The following is a 19,589-nucleotide window of genomic DNA, read 5'->3' as shown; positions in this document are numbered from 1 at the left end:
GTTAGTAATTAGCACAAATTAATACACACACACACACATACACATCTGTTGCCAGGATGCTGTCCAAGGGCCATCAGTGTACACTGTGCAATTTCTAATAGTAGAAACCCTATAAATAAGCAGCCCTTATCTGCACATTCTGGAACAACTTTTCAAAGCTTTCCTAGTCTTTTTCTTCTTTAAATAATGCAGGGTTTTTTTGTGGGTTCACTAAGACAGGCTTTTCCTGCGCAAAGAACCTGGAACTTGAGCTTGGCTCAGATATGCTACCACAAGGTGGAGCTCAAACATTTTTCTTTTCTGTCAAGTTTTACATGAAATTAGTGCTGATTAATGCAATAACTGAAACTATGATTCTATGACAGCTTAGTTTATCTCCTGTTGAGATTGCTTATGTGCTTTGGTTTTGTTCAGAATTATTACTGTAAAAACAAACAGCAAGCAAACACCAAACACCCTGAAAACATAACAGCCTATCCATCTAATTTTTATTTTATTTTTATTGTATAGATTTAGGTTAATTTACTTTTTATCATGATATATGCTGAAGGCAGAGTTAAAGGAGTAAGAAAAATATAGAGTTTGGAACTCTTGGGATCCTATAGGCTTACAATTCAAATTTTAAATGTAAAATAGAAAATAAACCCCAAAGAAAACATGATTCTCTAAGACAAGAAACATGTTTCCGTTTAGGTAAAAGGAAAACCAATGATTTGTCCCTGTGGGCTGAGGTACTTAAAGAATCTCTCTCTGCCTTAGGGTCCTTTCTTAGGTTTCCAGCTTTATTTCCTTCCATTCACTTGGAATTTCCCTGAACCTCACTCTCCAAGTATATCAGTCCACACAACATGCCCTGTTCTGAGACGTGGCTTTGCCTTGTTTGCTTGTTGTTTCATTTCCCAGTTGCTTCTGTTGTCTGGAAGATGCTTTGTTGGCTGCACCCAGACTATTGGAGTTTTTCTTTCTTGTTTCTGTTTTAAAATAACAACTGTTGTTTCAAGGCTCAGCTGAAATCTAAAGCCCCCTTTAAGAAGTCTTTCCAGTTCTTCTGAGTCAGCTTCAATAATCTACTCTTCCGCGATCATGACAGTACTGACTTAGGCTTTCTGGGCTACAGGACTGCTCTGAATACCTGACACGCCCATTCTCTGAGTTCCCATGAAGAACATCCTTGTTTTACAGCCAAGACCCCTGAAGAGCAGGGAGAGTGATGCAGCTGAGCCTCTGGAGCTGGCACTGGAGTGAGATTCATGTCTGTCCTGAGTCTGTGCTCTTATTTGCTAGGTTATGGCATCTCCCTGAATCATTACAGTACATGCTTCATGGTCTTGTCTTGCCATTTCTAACTGTTTATTATTATTATCATCACAGTGGCTTATTTGTCTATTTATTAGAGTTTGAGCTGTTCAAGGCCAGAGGGTAAGTCTTGTCACTGTGACTCAGCAGTACTGGCTCCAGGGCTGTCCATGCAGGAGGGGAGGGGTTACGGTTCAATGACTCTGGAGGCCAAGGTCTAAGTGACCTCGCTTTGCCACGTGTTAGCCATGGGGCCTGGAAAAGATGCATGTCCCTGAGACTTAATGTCCTTGCCTGTAAAGTATGGAAAGTAATTGCACTTCTTCCACAAGGTTTTGTGAAAAGTGGTTGAGTTAAAACCTGTGAAGAGCTTGAGATGCAGAGTCTGGCTCATAGAACTCCCTACATGCTAGGGATTATTATAGCAGACATTTGGCACTTTGAATCGACAGTCCTGGCATTCAGACTGATCTATCACAGTTTTCAAGGCAGCTCTTAAAGCTTTAAACACATTGTCCAGCTAACTTGGTAATGTTTTACTCCCAATTATTTTTAGAATAAAAAAATTTAAGGATTAGTTGGTGACCAGCAGTGATAAGGTAGGCCTTGACTTAGATGTGTGATCTACACTTGTAAACCTGGTAAATATTCTGCTGAGTAACACACACAAAACACACTGATTTTGAATAACTGGATCCCAATTTTATACACAGTAAAATGAGCAGGCAACTTTACAATGAGAAAATAAGACTAACTTTCTCAGATTAAAAATTAACTTTAATCTGTGTTTCTTATATTTAAATTCTAGGAGGTATTTTTATGCTTCTGAGTCTCCTACTGACTTCTGCTGAGATTATTCTCACGATATCGCTGAAGAAATTTGAAATTTCCCATTAAAGCAGATGCTTCACTCTCCAATTCATTGAAGCTAAAAAAGACACAACCTTTGAAAACTTTACAGAAGGTTGTATGGATATCAAGGTTATGATAAAGAATCTAATCTTCAATCACAATATTTTCTTTATGGAAAATTTGATTGGATTTGCATAATTTTGACTTACAGGAAACTGGCCAGTCCCAAGTAAAAGGATTCTCTCTTCCTCTGTGAATTGCATTATCCAGTAATTAGTTTAACACATTGGATTTGTCCTTCTTGTATTGCTATAAAGAAATACCTGACAATGGGTAATTTATAAAGAAAAGAGGTTTAATTGGTTCATGGATCTGCAGGCTGTAGAAGAGGCATGGTTCTGGCATCTGCTCCATTTCCGGGGAGGCCTCAGGAAACATGTAATAACAGTGAAAGGTGAAGGGGAAGTTAGCATATATTACATGGCCAGAGCAGGTGCCAGATACAGAGAAGGGAGGTGCTATACGCTTTTAAACAATCAGGTCTCATGAAAACTCCACCATGAGAACAGCACCAAAGGCAGAAATCTGCCCCCATGATCCAATCACCTTCCTCCAGGCCCCACCTCCAACGTCGGCGATTACAATTCGACGTGAGATTTGGTCAGGGACTCAGATCAACCCCTATCACACATGTTTACTGAGTGCTTGCTGATTTGTTATTCTAAGACCAGTCCAGCGAGCACAAAAGAACCAGCGAGTAGGCAAGGCTAAAAGCAAAACTGCAAATTTATTCTTTGGTCATCTAGCTCCAGAGAAAAAGGTATGGGGGTGAAGTCTGTTGGCCTCCGGCAAAGGAGGCCGAGAGAGAGTCACCCAGTAGAGCTCTCGGGCAGAGTTCCTAATGCAGTCCCTAATGCAGTCCTGAGGAAGCCCACCCTGTGCATCTGCCGGGAGTGGCTTTTCTAGGAGTGGAAGGGCAATAGGCGGGGCACGGACGCGTCAGGGGAGGGGGGGGGGGGAAAGCGCCGCAGGTGCCACCAGGTAAATCTTGATCTCTTCCGATTGACATCACCTGGCGCATGCCTGGTTGGTCTGCACCTTCCCGGGCGCCAGCTGCATCCTCGCGCACACGGGGAAAAGTTGGTGATGAAAAACCCGGAAATGCACCATCTTGCCTCCGTTCGTCAAAACACTTGCTACATACCAGTCACTGTTCTAGTGACTGGTATGCTTTCCTCTTTGAAAATAACATGGCTATAATACTTATATTTTCTTGGTGACCAAGCAAACTCAAGTGAAAAGCTGAATATTTAGAATAGGTAAATTCAAGCAGTTGAAAATTCAACCGCCTTAATAGTTTACAAGGAAACTAAGAAGGATTAACCAAAGTGGGCCCAAGAGAACGTGTGGGTTTTCCCACGTTCTCTTCTTTTCCTTTCTCTAAATGAAGGTCTCATCCTCACTGCTGCTCCTTTCGACCACCCCAGGCACTGCCACTTGGCCAGGAGAGGAAGGTGCCACACAAGAGTGACCCTTCCACCACTTCCTTTGGGCTCTATCTGCCTCCTGTTTCACTGTCACTGGGTTTAGATTATTATAGGGTTTCCAAATTCCCAACAGATAGTAATCTTTGAAATTTCAGAACAAATAATCAGAATACCTGAAATGATATTATTCCCTATTTTTACAAATACATAATTATGTTTTAAATTAGTAATAAGTGACGATAATATTAAACTATGAATCATTTTTCTACTATAAGATTTTACAGAAAGTTTATTTAAAATTATTATTATAAATCAATCTATTGGGACAAAATGATATGTTTTAAAATGACATGTTAAAATGATCTTTAATTGACATGACATTTTATAATAGAAAACATTGAAAGAAGGGGTGTAAAAACAAAACAATTGCTGAGTAAAAATAATTTTAAAATGTAAACATTATATTATGTATATTTAATGTTTAAAAGTTAACTTTTTATTTTTAAAAATTTTAATAATTTTGGGGGTACAGGTGGTTTTTGGTTACATGGATGTGTTCTTCAGTGGTGAATTCTGAGATTTTAGTGCACCTGTCCCTCAACCAGTGTACACTGTGCCCACTCAATATTTGTCTTTTATCCCTAACCCCACTCCCAGCTTCCCACCCTGCAGTCATCAAAGTCCATTATATCACTTTGTACGTGTATGTGTCCTCATAGCTTAGCTCCCACTGGTAAGTGAGAACATGCTGCATTTAGTTCTTTATTCTTGAGTTACTTCATTTAGAATAATGGCCTCCAGTTCCATCCAAGTTGCTGCAAAAGAAATTATTTCGTTCTTTTTTATGGCTGAGTAGTATTCCATGGTATATATATACACATTTTCTTTATCCAGTCATTGGTTGATGGGCATTTAGGCCGGTTCCATATCTTTGCAACTGCGAATTGTGCTGCTGTAAACATGCATATACATGTGTCTTTTTCATGTAATGACTGCTTTTCCTTTGGGTAGATACCTAGCAGTGGGATTGCTGGATCAAATGGTAGATCTACTTTTAGTTTTTTAAGGAATCACCATACTGTTTTTCATAGAGGTTGTACTAATTTACATTCACACCAGCAGTGTATAAGTGTTCCCTTTTCACCACATTCATGCCAACATCTATTGTTTTAACTTTTTAATTATAGCCGTTCTTGCAGGAGTTAGGTGGTATCTCATTGTGGTTTGAGTTTGTAGTTCACTGATGTTGAACATTTTTCATATGTTTGTTGGCTGTTTGTATATCTTCTTTTGAAAAGTGGGCAAAAAGTCTTTTGCCCACTTTTTGATGCAATTATTTGTCATTTTCTTGCTGATTTGTTTGAGTTTCTTGTAGATTCTGGATACTAGTCCTTTGTTGGATGCATACTTTGTGAATATTTTCTTCCACTCTGTGGGTTGTCTAATGTGCTGATTATTTCTTTTGCTTTGCAGAAGTTTTTAGTTGAATTAGGTCTAATTTATTCAATTTATTTATTTTTGTCTTTGTTGCATTTGCTTTTGGGGTCTTTGTCATGAATTTGCCTAAGTCAATGTCCAGAAGAGTTTTTCCAATGTTATCTTTTAAAGGCCGGGAGCGGTGGCTCATGCCTGTAATCCCAGCACTTGAGGTCAAGAGTTCAAAACCAGCCTGGCCAACATGGCCAAACCCTATCTCCACTAAAAATACAAAAATTAGCTGGGTGTGGTGGCAGGTGCTTGTAATCCCAGCTAATCAGGAGGCTGAGGCAGGAGAATCACTTGAACCCAGGAGGTGGAGGTTGCAGTGACCCGAGATAGTGCCATTGCACTCCAGCTTGGGTGACAGTGCAAACTCCATTTCCAAAAAAAAAAAAAAAAAAAAAAAAAACAGAAGAAGAAGAAAATAGGAAGAAAATAATGTTATCTTTTAGAATTTTTATAGTTTTGGATCTTAGATTTAAGTCTTTCATCCATCTTGAGTTGGTTTTTGTATAAGGAGAGAGATGAGGATCCAATTTCATTCTTCTACATGTGACTTGCCAGCTTTTCCAGCACCATTTGTTGAATAGGGTATCCTTTCCCCAATTTATGTTCTTGTATGCTTTGTCAAAGATAAGCTGGCTATAAGTATTTGGCTTTATTTCTGAATTTTCTACTGAATTTTAAAACACAAAGCACTAGCTATCTTATCCAACAATCTCGATCTTTGTTTTGTGACAAAAACTGCTGCTTTTATTTCACATTGATGTTTGTTCATTTTTTAAGAATGCATCCAAAACTATATTCAAGCTGGGCATTAGGATACATGTAGCGTCATATAAGCTCATTTCCTTTTTTAATAATTTTAGTTTTTTCTATTGAAATCAATATTGCTTTTACTAATTCAGATTTTAGAACAGTTTTGATTTCCCAAGGGAGACGTTTTCGATAATATTCACATCTTCTTCTTTTCATTTTGTCTCTTCACGTATTTGTAAAGAACTGTAACCTACAGCAAATAATCAGACCTGAAAAACGCCAGAAAATATTCCTGGGCAATATTCAAATATCATAATTCTGCCCAGCGCGGTGGCTCACGCCTGTAATCCCAGCACTTTGGGAGGCCGAGGTGGGCGGATCACTTGAGGTCAGGAATTTGACACCAGCCTGGCCAACATGGTGAAACCCTGTCTCTACTAAAAATACAAAAAATTAGCTGGACATGGTGGATGGCACCTGTATCCCCAGCTACTCAGGAGACTGAGGCAGGATAATCGCTTGAACCCGGAAGGTGGAGGTTCCAGTGAGCTAAGATGGTGCCACTGCACTCTAGCCTGGGCAACAAACAAACAAATATATATATATACACATACATATATATACACACACACACACACACACATATATACACACACACATACATACATACATATATATATATAGTAATATTAGAATCTGCTTGCAAGGTTAACAATACTGCACAGAATCACCAGTTGAAGTTGTTAATTAAAGGACTTATTTTGCTTTCCAAACTTGTTATTTCTGGGCACATCAGTCATATGATTTGTTTAAAGTACACTATACAAATAAACTTATTAGTATTTATTTTATTTGCAAGAACAACTTACCAGTAGCAGCAGACAGGTCCAAGAGCAACATTTCATAACAAGACAATAGTCATAGCAAGACTAATGGATAAGACGGTTCTTGCTTTTCTCCTCTGCGTCCTGTTTAGGTTCCTGGAAATGTTGGCCTTAATTCAGCCACCAAATGTCTTGCTTTCAGCTACACATCAGTGAACTCCTTCTAACCAGTAATGCCTTCATGTTGATTGTTAGTCTTTAATAATTATGGGGGCAGTAAACAGTTTTTCTTTTCTTCTTAGTTTCTCAACTTAGTTTCTTGATTTTTCTTAAGATTCTGAAAAACATAAATTTCCCAAGAAATACCAGGAAAGAATTTTCACATTGAAATACTCATGTGGAAAACCCTTCTGGCTGCTCCCATCTTCTCTGCTGGAACTTTCTCACATTTATCTTGAGCTATGAGTTTCCTCATAAATCCAGTCTGTTGGCCTCTTGTGTTTCCAGTATTTCTCACAGTTTATTATCCAGGTTCTCCTTTTTATCTTTCAGCATGGCTGAATATCTCTTAAAATATGTTTTCTGTTATTGTTAGGGTTTTGGTATGAGAGGAAAATATCATGTCCTTTATGCTATCTTGAAATGAAAGTTTAGCATTTCCATTTTAAAACTCCATTACTGCAATAACGAGATAAGAAGAAGCCCTTTATCAATACAGTGTTGGAAAGAAGGAGCCGCAGGATTCTCACCTGCTTTATAGATAAACGGTGTTATATTCAGCTGTTCCTTTAGTCTGTGCCAGGGGGATAAGTAATTTGATAAGCAATGGTTTGGTTTTTCATCTTTTTTACCTGTATATAAATGAACCATTCTTATTGCAGTAATGGCTTTAATATATTAATCAGTGCTTTCTGATTAAATGCTACATTTCATTATACTATGATATTGAAATGACAGTCTGTATGATTAGAGACAAATGTCCTATGATGAGCAAATCTTACTTCAAATCTGTCAACTGCTTATACCTGATCTGGACTCCTCCAATTAACAGGTAATTGTTAGAATATTCAACTTAAGCTTCAATCCTAATGCTCTTATGATACCTACTTCGTTATTATGTTTGTATTTGTGCAATGAAGGCTTTCCAGGAAAAGGAACAGAATTAGTGAGAGAGAAGACTCTCCCTCCGTGCCCCTCCTCCATCCCCAACAGCAGTTTCCGTTAGTCTTGGTTTACAGCGGCTATAAATTAACTTCCTCATGAGAAAGGGGAGGGAACACCAGAAGTCCTTGACTTTAGTTCATATTGGAATTTGTTAATGGAAAATCCAAGCCCTGTAAAATATATAAAGAGGTTTATACTGAGCCAATTATGAGTAACCATGGCCCTGGGGAACAGTCTCTACAGGTCCTGAGAAAGTTTGCCTGAGGCAGTCAGGCTACATTTCGGTTTTATACATTTGGTTTTACACATTTTTAGAGAGTCAGGAATTATAGGTAAAATCATAAATCAACACATGGAAGATGTACATTGGTTCAGTGTAAAGAGGTGAGACATCTTGAAGCAGGGGGCTTACAGGTCATAGCTGTTTTCAAAGATTTTCTGGTGACTCTTGCCTGTAATCCCAGCACTTAGGGATGCCATGGTGGGAGAATTGCTTGAGCCCAGGAGTTTGAGACCAGCCTGGGCAACATGGCAAAACCCTGTCTATACTAAAAATACAAAAATTAGCCAGGTATGGCAGTGCATGCCTTTAATTCCAGCTACTTGGGAGACTGAGGCAGAAGAATTGCTTGAACCTGGGAGGTGGTTGCAGCGAGCAGAGATTGCACCACTGTACTCGAGCCTGGATGACAGAGCAAGACTCTGTTTTCAAAAAAAAAAAATTAAATGAATAAAAAACAATACGTTGATGATAATAAGCAAGAAAATATTTCTTAAGAGCAATACAAGAACAAATATCGATGAAACTGACTACATTTAAAGATTTCTGTTATTGGCCGGGCGCGGTGGCTCAAGCCTGTAATCACAGCACTTTGGGAGGCCGAGACGGGTGGATCACGAGGTCAGGAGATCGAGACCAACCTGGCTAACACGGTGAAACCCCATCTCTACTAAAAAATACAAAAAACTAGCCGGGTGAGGTGGCGGGCGCCTGTACTGCCAGCTACTCTGGAGGCTGAGGCAGGAGAATGGCGTAAACCCGGGAGGCGGAGCTTGCAGTGAGCTGAGATCCGGCCACTGCACTCCAGCCTGGGCGACAGAGCGAGACTCCGTCTCAAAAAACAAAACAAAACAAAACAAACAAACAACAACAACAAAAAATTTCTGTTATCAAGATATTTAGAACAAAGTTAAAAGACAAGCTAACAATGAGAGATGCATGCAAGTTACATACTCATCAAGTATTACTTTCCAGAATTTATAAGCATTTCTGTAAATTACATCACTGAAAAATACATTTATCTCTTCTTATTCCAGTGGCAGAAAAATTTTACATGGAAATTTATTAGCAATAACATAAAATGTTACAGTAATAAGTTGACCATTTCACTGATGCTTTCAAGACAAATTTTTTATTATGGCAAAATATTCATAAAACATTAACCATTTTAACCATTTTCAAGTGTTTTCAAGGTTCAGCCATTTTGTAGGATGTGTCAGAATGTCTTTCCTTTTTAAGGCTAGATAGTGCTATACATATATCTGTTTGTTTGTTTATCTGCTCTTCCATGAAGGGACACAGATCACAGATTGCTTTCACATTTTGGCTATTGCAAATAATGCTGCTATGAAAATGAGTATACAAATATATATTACAATCTCTGCTTTCAACTCTTTTGGCTATATACCCAGGAGTGGAGTTGCTAGATCATATGGCACTTTATGTTTAATTTTTGAAGAACCACCATACAGTTTTTCCCTAGTGACTGCACCATTTTACATTTCCACAGCAGTGCACAAGGGTGGAAATTTCTCTATATCTCCACAGACCATTTTTTTTCTATTTCATTTTTGTCTTTTTAAATAATAGCTACACTAACGGGTGAGAAGCAGTTTCTCATTGTAGGTTTGATTTTCATTTCCCTAATAATTAGTAATGTTGAACATCATTTCATGTGCTTTTCAGAAATTTATATCTCTTTTTATGGAGAAATGTCTATTCAAGTGCTTTGACTATTAGGTTGTGGTTGAGTGTAGGAGTTCTTTGTATATTCTGAGTATTAAATGCTTATCAGATATATGATTTGTGCTATTTTCTCCCATTTTGTGGGAGAAAATTTTCATTCTGTTAGTAGTGTGTTTTGATGCACAATAGTTTTTCATGTTGATGTTGTCCAACTTATTTTTTGTTGTTATCTGAGCTTTTGATGTCATACCCAATAAATCATTATCAAATCTAATATTAGATTAACCAAGATTAATGTAATCTTAGATGAGATTTCCCTATATTTCTTTCTAAAAGTTTTATCATTTTGGCTCTTACATTTAGGTTTTTGGTCCATTTTTTATTGATACATATGTATACATATTTGTGGGTTACCTGTGATATTTTATTACCTGCATAGACTGTGTAATGATCAAGTCAGGGTATTTAGGGTATCCATCACCACAAGTATTTATCTCTTCTATGTATTGAGAACATTTCAAGTCCTGTCTATTAGCTATTTTGAAATATACAATACATTACTGTTAACTTAGTCCATTCTGAGTTAAATTTATATATGGTAAAAGATGAGGATCCAAATCCATTTATTTGCATGTGAATAACCATCTTCCTAACAGTATTTTGTTTACAAAGACCACCTTTTTCTCACTGAATGGTCTTGGTATCCTTGTAGAAATTCATTTGACCATACATGTGATGGTTTATGTCTGGAGTCTCTATTCTATTCCACTGCTCTGTATGTCTGTCTTTATGCCAGTACTATACAGTTTTGGTTACTGTAGCTTTGTAGTAAGTTTTAAAATAAAAATGGACCTCCAAATTTGTTCTTCTTTTTCAGGACTGTTTTGGCTTTTCTAGGGTCCCTTTAGATACCATATAAATTTTAGGATTGATTCTTCTATTTCTGCAAAAATAGTCATTGAGATTTTGATAGGGATTGCATTAAATCTGTAAATTGGTTTTGGTAGTAGTAGTATCTTAACAATATTAAGTGTTCCAATCCATGAACATGGGACGTATTTCTATTTATTTGCTCCTTATTTAGTTTCTTTTGGCAATATTGTGTAGTTTTCAGGGCACATTTTTTTCCTCCTTGATTAAGTTAGTTTCTAACTATTTTATTCTTTTTGATGCTATGGTAAATGGAATTGTCTTCTTAATTTTCTTTTTGGATTATTAATTGTTAGTGTATAGAAATACAACTGATATTTGCATGTTGATTTTGCATGCTGCAACTTTGCTGAATTTATTTATTAATTCTGATGGTTTTTTTTTTTTTTGGTGGAATCTTCAGGTTTTCTACATACAAGATCAAGTAGTCTGTGAACGGAGATAATTTCACTTCCTCCTTTCCAACTTTGAGGCCTTCTATTTCTTCCTCTTCCTTTGATATGGTTTGGCTCTGTGACCCCACCCAAATCTCATGTTGAATTATGATTCTCAGTGTTGGAGGAGAGGCCTGGTGGAAGGTGATTGGACCGTGGGGGTGGATTTTCCCCTTGCTGTTCTTATGATATAGTAAGTGATTTATCATGAGATCTAGTTGTTTAAAGGTGTGTAGCCCTTCCCCCTTCATGCTCTTTCCTGCTCTACCATGTGAAGAAGGTCTTGCTTCCCCTTCAGGCTTCTCCCATGATTGTAAGTTTTCTGAGGCCTCCCAACCATGCTTCCTGTACAGCCTGTGGAACTGTGAGTTAAACATTTTTTTTTTGTAAATTACCTAGGTAGTTCTTCATAGCACTATGAGAACAGACTAATCCTCTTCTCCATACTCTTCCCTATTGAGGGATCTGGCCAGCAGCCTGCAATGCAATGGGGCTCTCTTTGTTCCCAGGTGGATCAGCAGGTCGAGAAATAATAGACACACACAAGATAGTGAAAGCTGGGTCCAGGGGGGTCACCGCCTTCTGGTCCTGTAGTGCCAACAATGCACTGGATATGCCAGCATTTATTATTAACTTTAGTGAGGGCGGGGGTAGGTTAGTGAGGGATTTAGGGTCATTTGATTATGAGGTGAGATGGTCACATGGGGATGAAGTAATTCTTTAACATTATAACATCTGTATGCAGAAGTACAGTATACAGAGATAAGAATTTACAATATAGTGTGTGCATCAGTAATTTCTAACAGAGCCTTAAAACGGAAACACAGTCTTTCCATAACCTATGATTAGCAAGATATTAATCAGCAGTAACAGTTGCAGCAAAAGCTGGTTACAAACAATCCATAGTAACAGGATGTGAAGCTAGACAACCAGTTAGACCAGAAATTCTCAGAAGGGAGTGTGCCTTAACCCTAAAGAGGCCTAGAAGAGCCATGGCAAGATGAGGGCATTTATAGCCCTATCTTATCCATATGGACAGGCGCCCCCTATAGGCTCTCCACAAGGGTCGAATTCCATTCCCAGAGCTATGAATATCTGCTTTTCTGGGATAGGAATCTTGGTGATATGAAACCTCCCTGACTGCACATCCATTCATAGGCTCTCTGCAGCAGGGAGCACATCACGTGCTATTGGCTCATTCTGGCAGTCCAACCTGGCATTGTCTTTACACAATCCTGCATGCAATTTTGTATTTACAATAATCAGGAGCATTTCATCGTTTATTCCATAGCAGTAGTTTCAGGGGGTCTCCCTACACTTCCCCTTCCTGTTCTCCTTTCCTTTTCCTTTCCGTTTCCTTTTTCCTTTCCTTTCCTTTCCTTTCTTTTTTTTTTCTTTTCTTTCTTTTATCTCCCCAAATTGCTTTGGCTAGAACTTCTACTACTGTGTCAATAGCAGGAGGCATCTTTGCCTTGTTCTTGAGCATAGAGAAAGACTTTCAGTTTGTTATCACTGAGTATGATGTTAGCTGTGGATTTTTCATACATGGCCTTTATTATGTTGGGTAGTTTCCTTTTATTCCTAACTTGTTTAGTACTTTTATAATGAAAAGAAATTTAATTTTGTCAGATACTTTTTCTGCACCAATTAAGAAAATCATGTTTTTTTCTCCTTCATTCTGTTAATGTGGTGTCTTGGGTTAATTGATTTTTATATGTTGACCCTTCCTTGCATTTCATTAATAAATTCCACTTGGCGTGGCATATGATGCATTTAACATGCTGTTGGAGTTAGTTTGCTAGTATTTTGTTCAGGATTTTTGCATCAATATTCATCAATGATACTGGTCTTTTTTTTTTTTTCTTGTAGTGTCTTTGTCTAATTTTGGTATTGGGTAATGTTAGCTTCACAGAATGATTTAAAAATGTTTCTTCCTCTTAATTTTTTTTTGTTTTGAAAGAGTTTGAGGAGGATTGGTGTTAATTTTTCTTTAAATGTTTGATAGAATTCACCAGTGAAGCCATCAAATTCTGGGCTTTCATCTTTTGGGGGGTTTTTGACTACTGACTCAGTCACTAGTTATAATTCTATTCAGAATTTATATTTCTTCCTGATTCAGTCTTGGTAGATTGTGTGTTTCTAGAAATGTGCCCATTTTGTCTACGTTATTCAATTTGTTGGAGCACAATTGTTGATAATGCTCTTATAATCCTTTTATTTATGTAAATGGGTAGTAATATCACACTTCTGATTTTAGTTATTTGAGACTTTTCTCTCTTTTTATCAATCTAGTTAAAGATTTGTCATTTAAAATATTTTCAATAAATCAATTTTTGTTTTCATTAATTTTCTCTATTCTCTATTTTGTTTATTTAGAATATTGTTTTATTTCTAAAGGATTTACCATGATTTCCTTTATTTTTTAAAAAACTTTTTATTTTATAATTTCAGTGAGATTTAGGGATTCAAATGATCCCATCATCCAGGTAGTGAGCGTAGTACCAAATAGATAGTTTTTCAGCTCTAACCCCCACCCTCTCTCCTCTTTCTAGTAGTCCCCAGTGTCTACTGTTCCCATCTCTATGTCCATGTTTACTTACTGCTTAGCTCACACTTATAAGTGAGAACATGTGGTATTTGGTTTTCTATTCCTGTGTCAACTCATTTAGGATAATGGCCTTCAGCTTCATCCATGTTGCTGCAAAGAACATGATTAGAATATTGTTTTTAAAATTGCTATAACTGGCCAGGTGTGGTGACTCATGCCTGTAATCCCAGCACTTTGGGAGGTCGAGGTGGGTGGATCATTTGAGGTCAGGAGTTCAAGACCAGCCTGGTCAACATGGTGAAACCCTGTCTCTACTGAAAATACAGAAAAAAAAAAAATGAGCTGAGTGTGATGGTGCATGCCTATGATCCCAGCTACTTTGGAGGCTGAGGCATGAGAACTGCTTGAACCCAGGAAGCAGAGGTTGCAGTGAGCCAAGATCATGCCACTGAACTCCAGCCTGGGTGACAGAGTGAGACCCTGTCTCAAAAAAAAAAAAAAAAAAAAAAGGCTATAATTGTATAAGACCAAGATTGTCAGAAAAGGGTCCCTAGAAGAAGAAATTAAGCTGCATCCAAGAGAGCAAAGAGTTAGCAGACACCTCACTGCCCTTTTAATATGTGTTTCTGTGGATAATTATAAATTAATTAGTTTTAAAAATCTCTTTGTTGACTCATAATTCAAAGAGCATAGTGACAGCACTTAATTTGCTCCTTAGAAATGTAACTTTGACAATAGGCAGAAATGCTTTGGAAAAAAATGAGAATCAAAGCAGAGAGAGCAGTTTAGAGGGTTTTGCTGTAATGCAGTTGATAAATGCTCAAACTAAGACGACTACCAATATTTTTCCAGTCTGAAATTTTCTGCTGTATTGTTACATTTTTTTCTTTAGATTAAAAATTTTTCAAAGGCTTCAATATTCATGTACGTAAACTTGTCACTCTTTTACCACAATTTATTATAACTTATAAAGTTAAAAGAGAGAGAGAGAGAGAGAGACAGAGTGACTTCCAGTTGCTTTTTTGTCTCCTATGGTTTTCTAAAAACTATTTAATCTTTTTTATTCACTAAGTTGTTTTTTTTTTCCATTTTCTGAAATTCATCTGAATCGGAATATTCAGGCCTTGAGACAGAAGTGGATCAGAAATCACTCAAGGTTTTTCAAACAAGGGACTATAATACAGGAATTTGGTTAACTTAGGTAACTCCATGCTAAACGGCTCCTGGGAACAGCAACAGTCCTTCTGGCTGAAGGAGTATGTGGAAGTGATGATACAACCAGAGCCCAGAATCATGGAGAAGATAACTACCTGGGCCAGTTCTGAAACCACAAATGAAACACCACCTAAAATAGATGCTAGGATTACCAAAGGGCTGCTACTAAGCAGGTGAAGTGCTGGAAATACTAACAGAGGATGATGAAATGCCCAGTGTTCCTTTCTGCTGGAAAATGCCAACAGAAGCTAAAATAAAAAAGGTACCATCTCTTCACTCCTACCTTTCAAACTTCTGCCAGTACTTCTTATTGGTAGAAACTAACCAGAAGCCAATTGGCAAGTATCTTAGTCCATTTTCAGTTGCTTATAACAGAATATCTGAAACTGGGCAAGTTACAAAGAATTTGATTTCTTACTGTTATGGAAGCCGAGAAGTCCAAGGTCAAGAGGCCACATCAGGGAAGTGGCTTCTTGCTGATAAGACTCTGCAGAGTCCCACGGTGGCACAGGACCTCACATGGTGAAGAGGGTGACTGTGCTAGCTCAGGTCTCTCTTCCTCTTCTTATAAAGGCACCAGTCCCACTCCTATGATCACTCATTAATCCATTAATCCGTTAGCCCATTATTCCGTTAATCCATGAATGGATTAATCCACTCATGAGAACAGAGCTCTCATGACCCAATCACCTCTGAAAAGCCCCACCTCTCAATACTGCCACATTTGGGATTAAATTTCAACATGAGTTTGAGAAGGGAACAAATATTCAAACCTTAGCAGCAAGTAACTAGGAAAACAGAATATGCAGGACCCCTGGACACTCGAAATGCCCGACAAGACCTAGAAAGGCAGAAATAAAGACTGAGAGCAACAGTCAAATGATCAACTCAAACTATTTTTTCTTCGGGGCTTCTGAGTGCCTATAACACATCCCAGAAGGTCATCTATTTGAATTTTGGAATATGCGTTTTTTTCTTTTTGAGACATGAAAGAGATCTTATGACTTTAAAATTTTCATTTCGATTGGTTTATTTTCACAGATTTATGTATCTCCACCAGGTGGAGTAAGAGGCCAGTTTACTAAAGGGTTAAACTTTGGAAATAAATTTGGTTACGGGTTTTAGTTTCAGGATAGATGAAGGAAAGATAAACAATACTGAGGCACTGCTTCTTTCTTCAGATGTTCTTGCTGGAATGTTACCTTGTTATTATCATATCCGCTTTATGTTTTGTCAATGTGCCCCCATCCTCTGGCTGTAACTTAGGACACTTCTGTTGCAAGGAACAGAGACTCATTCCAGCTGGCTCAAGAAAAAAGAATGTTATTATAAATATACAACAAGGACTATCACAGACATTTTTGGAAAAGAAACAAAATACAGCCAGGGCTTACCAGGAACAGGAGCTGCTCTTTGCTTCTCTTAAGGAACATAGGTCACTCTTATTTCTTTTGCTGATGTATTCATTATTCCTTCATTAAGTATACATATTGAGTCTCTATTGTGGTGCTAGGGCTTGGATATACAGGAGTAGAAAAGATATTAAATGAGAAGACAGGCGTTAAAGAAATAAGCACGCACAAAAAATTATAAATTGCTACAAATGGTAGGAATAAAATGTGCAAATTTGAAGAGGGAATGTACATGGGAACTTAATTACAATTAGGAGGTTAGGGAATAAACCATTATCAAAGTGACATTTAAGTATAAACCTAAAAAGATGAGTAGGAGATGGCCAGATTGACAGTGGGGTAGGACGTCTGATTGCTTATAAAGGATCTGAACCGGAAAGAATTGAACCATTTCCTATGCATACAGGAACACAAGGCTTATTATTTAAATAGCTTATTATTTTAATATAGGGCAAACATATTTGTGATGAATGGGGGACATTCTACTAGAATTAGTGAAAACAGTTGTGGAAATATGTGAAATATCTATAGTTTACATTCAGATTGGTTCTTTACTTCATATTTGCTTCATGTAGTAATTGAAGATATCAATTGCAAAGTGTTTATCAGCCCAGTGTTTCCCAACAGTTATTCATAATGTAATTTACAAGTGCATGAAAATAACTTGCCTTGCATTTTAAGTTGGCCAGTCTCCCTTCTTCTTGTGGGAGGTTTTTTACACTAACTAGCAGATCTGGTTCTCCATTGTTTCCACTTAAATGGTACAAGGGCAAACTTGAACCAGGCATATAAACAATGTCCAACCTACAAGTGATTCTTCCTTCAAATCAAATATTTGAGACCACAACACACGACCTGACATCATCTGACATGGCTGCGTACACTGATACATACCTATCAGAGGTCAGACATACAGTTCTGTTCTCTTTGATCCTTCATATGTACCAGGCTAATTATGGATTAGTATTTTGGCCTTTCTCAGTCTGAATGTTCCTGGTAGCTTTTTCCTCTCCCAGCTCCTGACTTCACAGATAACAATCCACAATTAAACTCATTTATTGAATAAAGCTTCAGTGACAGTAAAGCTTCCTAGGTTGATGTTTACTTACAGGATTTGGGTAATAAACCAATAGACAGTAGATACAAAAAACTGAGTCATAAGGAGCATATCCTAATCGTCTGCTAAAGTAAAAGATTGAATATAAAATAATAACTATTCTATCCAAGCTATCTAAGCCTAGACAATGAAATATTTAAAAACCTTGCCTAGAAAGCAAATATTCCACTTAGAATTTTTTGAAAAATACCTAGAAAAGTTATTTGAGGGCAGTTTACTTGCATTGCTTGAATGATACAATTGGCAATTTAAACAAAAACTTTCTACCAACCTTTGAGGTCTCTTGAAGTTTTTTTTGTTTGTTCATTTTGTTTTGTTTTTAACTTAAGAAAAAAGAGGCATCCAGCTCTGCCTTTTTCCCTCATTAAGACATACCAACAGAAATAACTGACCGCATTTGGTCTTAGCCAATATCATATGATTATTTTTAGGGATTTTTTTTGGCCCCCACGCAGTGCACGATTGAACTGCCAAAATATAAATCAAGATATGAAGCTTACTACATTCTTCAGAATTCATAAATATTTTCCCTGGTTAAAGCAAGACTCCCATAATCAAATCATCCAAAATAAATTAGATTAATTAGGTCCAGAATGGATAAGATAGCATATTCACAAAGGCTAACCCTGTGTACAATTATAAATATTCATTCCTTTATGTTGCTAGTTTTAGATTAGGTCAGCCTGTGGATGTATTCATCTGTTCTCACACTGATATAAACAAATACCTGAGATTGGGTAATTTGTGAAGAAAAGAGGTTTGACTCACAGTTCCACAGGCTGTACAGGAGGCATGGTTGGGGAAGCCTCAGGAAACTTACAATCATGGCAGAAGGGTTAAGGGGAAGCAAGCATATCTTCATATGGTGGTCACAGAGAGAAAGAGTGAAGGGGGGAAGTGCCACACACTTTTAAACCATTGGATCTCATAAGAACTCACTCACTATCATGAGAACAGCAAGAGGGAAATCCACCTCCATGATCCAATCATTTCCCACCAGGTCCCTCCTCCAACATGTGGGGATTGCATTTCGACTTGAGATTTGGGTGGGGACAAAAAGCCAAACCAAATCAGTGGACATGTAATGAAAATGAAAGAGCCTAGCACACTTTAAAAATGTTTTTCATATCTCAGTGCACTGACTAAGATGGCAGGCCAGGATTCAAATGCCAGCTCTATCAGTCACTATTGTGCAGCTAGGCATCCACTAAACTCTTTGTGCCTCAGTGCCCTAACCTATAAAATAGGCATCATTCCAGCTTGTAGACACCATAAGGTTTTGATGAGGATGGGTTGAGATCAGGTTTCTAAGGTACTTGGTGTGTAAATAAGCTCTTAATTGAAAATCATATAGTATTATTAATGGCCAGTGATTTTGTTTCATTGCTTATCTCTACCAGAATGTAACTGTGGGGCAGTGATTCTCACTCCCCCTACCTCAGGAGACATTTGGCAATGTCCAGAGACATTTTTGGTTGTGGGGGTGCTACTGGCATCTACTGAGTAGAATTCAGAGATGCTGCTAATACCCCATAATGCACAGGCAGCCCCCACAACAAGACTCAGATAGCCCCAAATGCAATAATGCTGAGGTTGTGAAACCTTGCTGTAGGGGTGAGTGGGCCTCCTTTTTACTGAGTGTCTGTATACAAGTGTGTGACTTTGTGTGTTGTGCTCTCTAATCTACTTTCTGTTCCTCTCCCCAATTCTCCCAGACTGTGAACTCCTTGGGGGCAAGTTCTGAGTCATCGTTACTGTGGCCATGCCTGCAATGTCCAGCCCAAGGCCTGGCCTAGATGAGGCCTCGGTAAATGCTTGCTGAAGGATATTTTAAAACCGCTTCTCAGAAACTCTATTGTAAAACACTAAATCTACCAATGGGGACTATGCATTGATTATTACAGTTCTGAAGCTATGGTAGTTTCAGTACATTTGTTCTGACAAGGTACGAGAAAGTTTATGGCACAGTCATCAGAGCACATGTTTTGGAGTTAGAAAGACCTCATTTTGAATTCTACCCTCAATTTACCACTTAGCCTTTTGTAAGTTATAAAAATGTTGACAATAATGCATTTACTCCAGGGATGCTGTGAGAGACTTTATAAG

This window comes from Trachypithecus francoisi, unplaced genomic scaffold (genome assembly GCF_009764315.1).
Source record: "Trachypithecus francoisi isolate TF-2019V2 unplaced genomic scaffold, Tfra_2.0 Lachesis_group16, whole genome shotgun sequence".
Taxonomy (NCBI): Eukaryota; Metazoa; Chordata; class Mammalia; order Primates; family Cercopithecidae; genus Trachypithecus; species Trachypithecus francoisi.
Note: the sequence above shows the minus strand (reverse complement) of the source record.